The sequence below is a fragment of the Triticum dicoccoides genome, chromosome 7B, assembly GCF_002162155.2.
Source record: "Triticum dicoccoides isolate Atlit2015 ecotype Zavitan chromosome 7B, WEW_v2.0, whole genome shotgun sequence".
Taxonomy (NCBI): Eukaryota; Viridiplantae; Streptophyta; class Magnoliopsida; order Poales; family Poaceae; genus Triticum; species Triticum dicoccoides.
The window spans coordinates 44603351-44611300 of NC_041393.1; the positions used below are offsets into that span (position 1 = coordinate 44603351).

The following is a 7950-nucleotide window of genomic DNA, read 5'->3' on the forward strand; positions in this document are numbered from 1 at the left end:
CTCACCATGATGGCGGTCGACAAGATGGAAGCCGAGCTGGTGCGCCAGGATAGGTACGACAGCCTGTGTTCGCCACTTCAAACGTCCTGCCAGACTGGTCCTCAACACCCCGACCTCGTGTTGGCCTTGATCGAGGACCGGACCCGGACAACCGCCCAGATGTCCGCCCCACGTCGGGACTGGATCAGTGACCAACTCTTCAAAATAGGGTTGTCCTAGTCCGAGCGTGTCGCATGTGCCCTCGGCAAGAGAATGGCCAAGGGCAGATGAGCTGGGGCTGCGCCCGTGGCCAACCATCGCCACCAGGACGATGCGGCTGAGTGCCCGCGCCAGGCAACGGAGGCAGCCGACCAGCTGCGCCGCGAGCGCCACGCGGTGGCCAATCAGTTCTGCCACGACCCTTTGTGCCCTTCCGCTGCTGGAAGGACCACGACTCTGATGGCAACGACGGAGGTGTCACCGGCCAAGGAAGCCATGCAAACGAGGTCAGTGTCTGATACCTCACTTAGTTTAGTTTAGGTTTAGTTTAATTTTCATCTGATTTAGGTGAACTTTGTTAAGTTTTGTTCTTTTGGTTGTAAATATTTTAAAATTTAGCAGTTATTGTCTGGTTAGCATGAATTTCATCTTTTTTTCATTCAAGTTTCATTTGAATGGGGAGGACAGTTGGTCATGCGGTTGGATGGCCATGGCCGGCGGCCGGCGGGCGGGCGGGAGTATCCGCGTGGCAGTTGGGGGTACGTGCGCGACCGCCTGCGTTTTGCTCGGGTGTGGCTGGTGATGCAAAGTTGCATCACCAACTGCCCTATTTTACATGTGAAGCAAATATGGAGTAAATTTTGCATCTACATCATATGTTGAAGCATCATTTTTAGGTCTTGATGCTGTAAATTTTGATTATTTATACATGTATATCATCGGTTGGAGATGCTCTTAGCCGGTATAAAATGATGGAACAAGATACGGAGGAGTCTTCCTGCACAACAGTTGTCTGCCGGTCCCTTCCATGCTGACGTCTTCTTTGGGCAACTCCCAGTCAAATGAATGCAGCAAACTGGCAAGCGTGAACTCCACCATGGTGGATCCCATGGGGATAGCAGGGCAGGTCCGCCGCCCGGCGCCAAACGGAAGGAGCTCATAGTGTGACCCATAAAAATCAGTGTCGACGCCGTCAAACCTCTCCGGGTAGAACTCCTCTGATTTGTCCCAGGAGGCAGGGTCCCTCCCCATAGCCCACACGTTCACGAAGATCCTTGTCTTGGCGGGGATATATAGCCGAAGACCTTCACATGCTCCATGGTCTCCCGGGGGACGAGCAGCGGCACCGGCGCATGTAGTCGCAGTGTCTCCTTGACGACCATCTTCATGTACTTGAGTCTAGAGAGGTCGTCGACCTGCACTAGTCTCTGTTTGGAGTTAATTGCATAAAACCACTACATTTGGGGCATCGTTTGCAGAAAACCACGAGGTCACTAATTTTTTGCAAAAATCACCGCGCATTCAGTAATCTTATTGCAAAAAGCACTGATCGAGTTATTTAGGTCGTTTAATCACTTTCTGACTAGTGGGGTTGAATTGTCTGGAGCTGACTTGGCAAAACCTTTACATACACCCCCTTAGATCTAAAAAAATAAAAGCAATCGACCCCCTCTCGTGCATAACTGCCAGGAGCCACTGGTAGAAAAAGAGGCTTCCGTCCAGCCCCATTAGTCGCGAAACTGTAGGAACCGCGACTAATGAAGTCTTTAGTCGCGGTTCGGCAGATGAACCGCGACCAAATGCCTGGGCCCAGGGCGCTCGCGGGCTTTAGTCGCGGTTGGCCAGGCCAACCGGGACTAAAGGTGCCCAAAGGCCTTTAGTCGCGGTTGGCCAGGCCAACCGCGACTAAAGCTCCTCCCTTTTAGTCCCGGTTTGTGGCACGAACCGGAACTAATGGGGTTGAGACCTTTAGTCCCGGTTCGTGCCACGAACCGGTACTAAAGGTCCCATTTTCAAACTCTAACCCCCCCCCCCCCGGGATCGCCTTTTCAGTTTTAAAAAAAATAAAAGAAAATAATGGAAATGTCAAAAAAATAAAAGAAAATAAGTTTCTCATGTGATATGTGGTCTAGTTGTTGGGAAAATTTGCAAATGTGAATTTTGACTTTATTTGCAAAATCTCTCTGAAATTTGTAAAAATGGGCATAACTTTTGCATACTAACTCGGATGAAAAAGTTTTTTATATGAAAAATCATCTACTCGAAAAGTTACATCCAAATTTAACGGGGGAACCCCGTTAAACATTTTCAAAATCCTCAAAAACCTAATAGAAAAAAAGTTACGGGGCTTGTAAGATCTAGAGTGGAAAAAATTGAAAAATATTCAAACAGTGGGCAAACTATGGTCAAACAATGGTCAAACTAATTATTCTAGAATATTAGTGTTACTAAATAATTATTTTAATTATTTCAATTTTGGTCAAATCTGGTCAAACTGTGGTCAACTGTGGTCAAACTGTGGTCAAACAATGGTCAAACTAATTATTCAAGAAATATTAGTGTTACTAAATAATTATTGTTTTTTAAAACAATAGTTTCAAAGTCAAACAGTGAAATGTGTCACTTCATGCTCAAGCAAAATTCCTGAAGGTTAATAGGATTGACATCTTATTATTGTCAGGAAAACAACAAGTGCAGACTTGGAGCGTGGGAGAATAGAACCCGGAAGTTAAGCGTGTTTGGGCTGGAGTAGTGAGAGGGATGGGTGACCGGTTGGGAAGTTAGATGATTTGGAATGATGAGGGGTGATAAAAGAATAAATTGAGAAGTGATGAGGGGTGGTGATTAGAGACTAGAGGTTAAAATAATTCAGAAATTTGAAAAAAAAAATTCAATTTTTTTTTCAAAAACCTGTGGCGGCCTTTAGTCGCGGTTAGCCACAAGAACCGCAACTAAAGGTCGTCCGCCCCGACGGCCACCTGGCGCCCACGTGGACGGGCCTTTAGTCGCGGTTCTTAAGCAACCGCGACTAAAGGGGGGGGGCCTTTAGTCGCGCCCGTTCGGTCGCGGTTGCGCAACCGCGACTAATGGCAGTTGCGAACCGCGACCAAAGGCCCTTTTTCCACCAGTGAGCAGACTCGATGCTCACTGTGGTGACCTCGCCGAGCTGCAACCCCCGTGCAACTCCGGCGACCTCGCCGCCGCCGACAACACGTCGACGACCACTGCTGCCCCGCCTACCATCTCCTTCCTCCTCCCTTTTTTCCTTCTCCTCCGGGACGACGCGCACCTCGCCTCTGCCTGCCCCAGCCGCTTGCAACCACGGCCATGTCGACGGCGCCGGATTCCGCGGCGGCCCGCAGCCCCGCCGCTCTCCAACATGCTTCCCACCATGCACAGGCGCGCATACCCACACCGCTGTTGTCTCCTCTACTCACTGGATCCACGCCGAGGAGGGGGAAGTCGAGGACGAACTCTAGTGTAGGCCGGAGACCCCAGCACGCGTCGCCATCGCCCGCTCCAGGTCGCCTCCCCATGCATGCGCTGGCCGCATGACCTAGACGGCGAGCAGGCGGAGGAGAGGGCAACTGGGCGGCGACGGCGCGCGGCAGCGGCGGCGCGGCGAGCTGGGCCGCCGAGGGTGAGGCCAGGGGGAAGGCAGGGCGGTGCGGTGGCGTTTTGCGGTGAGCGCGCGCGGGGCGCGGCGAGGGGCAGAAGCGGACTGGCAGCGCGGGCTGGTCGAGGTCGGGCTGGTCAAGGTGGGGGACAGGTCGCGAGGAGGGGGGAGGGGGTCGATTGCTTTTTGTTTTTAGATCTAAGAGGGATGTATGTAAATGTTTTGTCAAGTCGGCTCCTGACAATCCGGCCTCACTTGTCAGAAAGTGATTAAATGACCTAAATCACTCGGTAAGTGCTTTTTGCAACAAGATTACCGAAAGCGCGGTGATTTTTGCAAAAACTTAGTGACCTCGTGGTTTTCTGCAAACGATGCCTCAAATGTGGTGGTTTTGTGCAATTAACTCCTCTGTTTGCCGCCGACCAAACTCCTTATCTCTGCCTGTGCCTTCTTCATCACCGCTGGATTCTTGATCAGCTCGGACATAGCCCACAACAATGTCACCGAGCTCGTCGCGGTGCCACCGATAAATGCATCCTGATTTTTAAAAAAGCATATGAAACAACATAATTAGGATTTCCTACTTAAAAAGTATTCCCTCCGCCTCAAAATAAATGTCACTGATTTAGTCTAAAATTGGTATAAAGTTGTACGAAATCAACGGCACTTATTTTAGAAGGGAGGAAGTATAAGAAATTATATATGCAGTTGAGAAGCTACAGAGAAGAACAAGCTAGTTTAGTTAGTACCCCTAGAAGAGCCTTGACGTGGTCCTTTGTGATCTTCCCTTGTCCCTTCCAAAGACTGATCAACACATCCACAAGGTCTTCTTTCACGGGCTTCACCCTCCCAGGATCCATATGTTGAGTGAGAACCATCTCCAGGTAGGAGTCTATCTCTAGGAATGTCCTGAGGTACCGCCTCTCCAGCCCGACAAGCTTGTCGAACCACCGGCTCATGGGCGACGCCGGGAAGAAGTCCTGCGCGGAGAAGGCGGAGAGGGCCACCGTGGCCTCGCTGAACACCCGCTGGAACTTGGCGTACTTCATGAGCTTGGCGCCCTTCATGCTCCCGAACGCCACCGTGCCGATGAAGCTGTCGATGAGCGTGAAGAGGGTCTCGTTGAGGTTGACGGGCTCCGTCATCGGTGCGAGGGATTGGATCAGCTCGCTGACCTGAGCTTCTAGTGCGTGAGAGAAGGTGTGGACACGTTTGCTCCCCACGAGCTCTGAGACGAACAGCTTGCGCAACTCGCGCCAGCTCGCGTTGTACGGAGAGAAGGCGATGTCTTGTTGGCCGTAGGTCATCAATTTCGCACCTGGAATTCAATACTACTAGATTTAGGATTTCAGTTTCAGTTTCAGAATTTTTTTAGCACCAACCCAAATTACCGAAATTCAGTAAATTTCGGCCAAAAGGCCAAAATATTCACTTGACTTCAATTTTAAAAATTGATTTTTTTTAAATTAATTTTGAAAATATTTGAATTGCTGTGTACTTTGAAATTACTGAAATATATTGGCCGGAAGTAAATATTTGAGAGTCTACCGAAATTACTGAAATTCGGTGAATTTCATCAAATCTCACTGAAAGTGAAAACCACTTGTGAGGTGAACAATATGAAAAGGAGTATGGTAGCCGGCGAAAAGACTTGCCTGGCGAGGGGGGTTGGCTGCAGCAATGGACATCATGCGTCTTGAGGACCTCCTTGGCCGCCTCCGGCGATGAAAGCACGACGGTAGCGACACCGCCGAGCTGCAGGTGGATGACGGGGCCCAGGCTGCGCGCCAGCCTCTGCAGTGACTGGTGGAGCTCGTGCACCATCAGGTGCAGATGCCCTATGATGGGTAGCCGCAGGGGGCTCGGGGGAAGACGGATGGGGTTCTTCTTGTTGCCAACAGCTTGCAGGTACCAGAAGATTACCGTAGGAGCTATAATGAGTACTGGTACTGACCACATGAGGACATGCTTGAGTTCTGGAGAGGGGTTAAGAAGATCAGGCGCCATTGTTGCTGCTGTGCTCTTGGAGAAGCCAATGGGGCACAGTAGGTAGCTGGATATATGGTTATATACACACGGAGGGATGGGGAGAGTGTGCGTCTTCACTGATTGGGCTGTGCAGAGCAGGTGAATGTTTGAGATGGCTATGGAGGATTGACATGTCACATGTCGCGATCACGATTGTGTTGTCATACTCAATTGTCTGTTAGCAAAAACTTTGTCAACCCTCGCTTTCGCGGTTGCTTCCCTCACTCACCTACAAGACAATAGGGATCTCACATAGCCTCCCATGTCGCTTCCATGGGCAACGGGGAGGGCGCTCCCGCCGCCGCCGGCGGCACCCTCCTCTCCCTCCCTCCTCCCTAGCTGTCCCCAGAGGACATGGCCGGGCAAAGCCTGGCCGGCGTCAGCGGCGGCGAGGCGTTTTGCCTTCTTGCGCAGGGCCTCCGTCACGGGGTGGCTGGACCGGGACACCGCGATGGCGAGGTTCACCGTGGTGTGGCGGTGGCGCTCGGGACCGGCGGCGCATGGCAGGCTTCGAGGTGCAGATCGTGCAGGCGAGGGGGGCGGCGGATCGGGATTCTCCCAGATCTATCGCCCGTCTTCAGTCGGCGGCGTGGGCTGTGGACAGCGTGGCCTGGTGTCCTCCGTTGTGGCGGTGATGGCGTCGACGTGGTGGAGGCAGCGGTGTGGTGGCGGTCCTAGTGCTCTTATCGCATCATGGCAACAATCTGCATGATTGGTCCTCCTTGATCTGGCCGTCGACAAGTTCTGGAACTACTGCCAGAGATTTTGCTCAAGGATATCTGGATCGGCTAGAATCTAGTCGTGCACATCCATAACAACTTACACGTCTTCAGGAGGGCGCGGCGTGAAGCTATGTTGTTTGTTGACACTACAAAACATGTCGGTATCTCGATTTCCATTGCGTAGACAACGGTAAAAAAGTCATGATGGCTAAGATCAAAGGATCAGTAAAGCGGAGGGGGCCTTGGAGGCGATGGAGTCAGCGTGACACCTCATGGCCACCAAAAGTCTTCATGTGGGCTCATTCTTGTGCATGTGGCTGCTACATTCCTCATGTGGCGCTTCTAGTCGTTGGTCCAACCAATGAATACCACTGACACCTCTACTATATGGTTGATAGAAAGGTATTGGTACTTCCTATTCGCAAAGAACCAATGACCGGGTCCCTAATCTTGACATTCAAAGCACCGTTGATAGAGATGTGCAGCTGCCACTGTGCAGCCGTGCATTTTCGATTGAGGGTATCTGATTTTTTTCAATCTAAGATGCGACAATACTACAATATTGCAGTTTTTTTTTCTTTTTTCTATTGTACGAGTACTTATTGCTATGCACCTTTGATCATCTGTATGAATTGATCTAATTCCTCTGACGTTCAAATTATGACATGAACTTTGATTTATGTTTTTGAATACAAATGAATGTTTTTATGTAGCTATACATGCTATGAAGGACAGACCATTGTGTATATAGGATAGTTTCTCTCATGCGCTTGAGGTTCGCAGTGTGGTCATGGGAGACTTTGCTGTTAAGTTTAGGGTGCGATCGAAGGTTGATGGGTTTAATTGGGCTCTTGTCGCGATATATGGTGCTGCACAGCCCGAGCTCAAGCCTGAGTTCTTTGCTGATCTTGTTCGGATTTGTGGTTCCGAGCAGTTGCCCATCCTGGTGGGGGGTGATTTCAATATTATTAGACGGCGTGAGGATAAGAACAATGATAATTTTGATGGACGATGGTCGTTTATGTTTAACACTATCATTGAAAGTCTGGACCTGAGAGAAATTGAGCTCTTGGATAGAAAGTTTACCTGGGCGAACGCGATACCAAATCCGACGTAGGAAAAGTTGGACCGTGTGTTGGCTAGCGTTGATTGGGAACTGAAGTTTCCCCTGGTGACTGTCCAGGCCTTGTCCCGTGGTATTTCTGACCATACGCCGTTATTTGTCGACTCTGGTGAACCCACACACCTGGGGAACAAAAATGTGTTCTCCTTTGAGATGGCTTGGTTTGAAAGAGATGGCTTCCTGGATCTTGTGGCCAGAGAGTGGGCTAAGGATTCAGGAGGGAGGACCGCGCTTCAGCGCTGGCAGAATAATATTAGGCACTTGAGGAGTTTCCTACGTGGGTGGGCTAAACATCTGAGCGGGATTTATAAGGCCGAAAAGGAAAATCTCCTTGTCCTTATACAGTCTCTGGATGTAAAAGCGGAAACCACGATACTGCCGACTGCGGAGCTTCATGCCAAGCTCGAGGCGGAATTGCGGCTCAAAGAACTTCTTAGAGAAGAAGAGTTGAAGTGGGCGTTGCGGGCCAAGGTCCGGCGAGT

At 50.4% G+C, this 7950-nt stretch overlaps 1 pseudogene; it reads right to left on the minus strand.

Moving 5' to 3' along the window:
• Positions 1 to 933: 933 nt before the first annotated feature.
• On the minus strand, positions 934 to 5602 carry LOC119337088 (annotated as a pseudogene).
• Positions 5603 to 7950: the final 2348 nt, after the last annotated feature.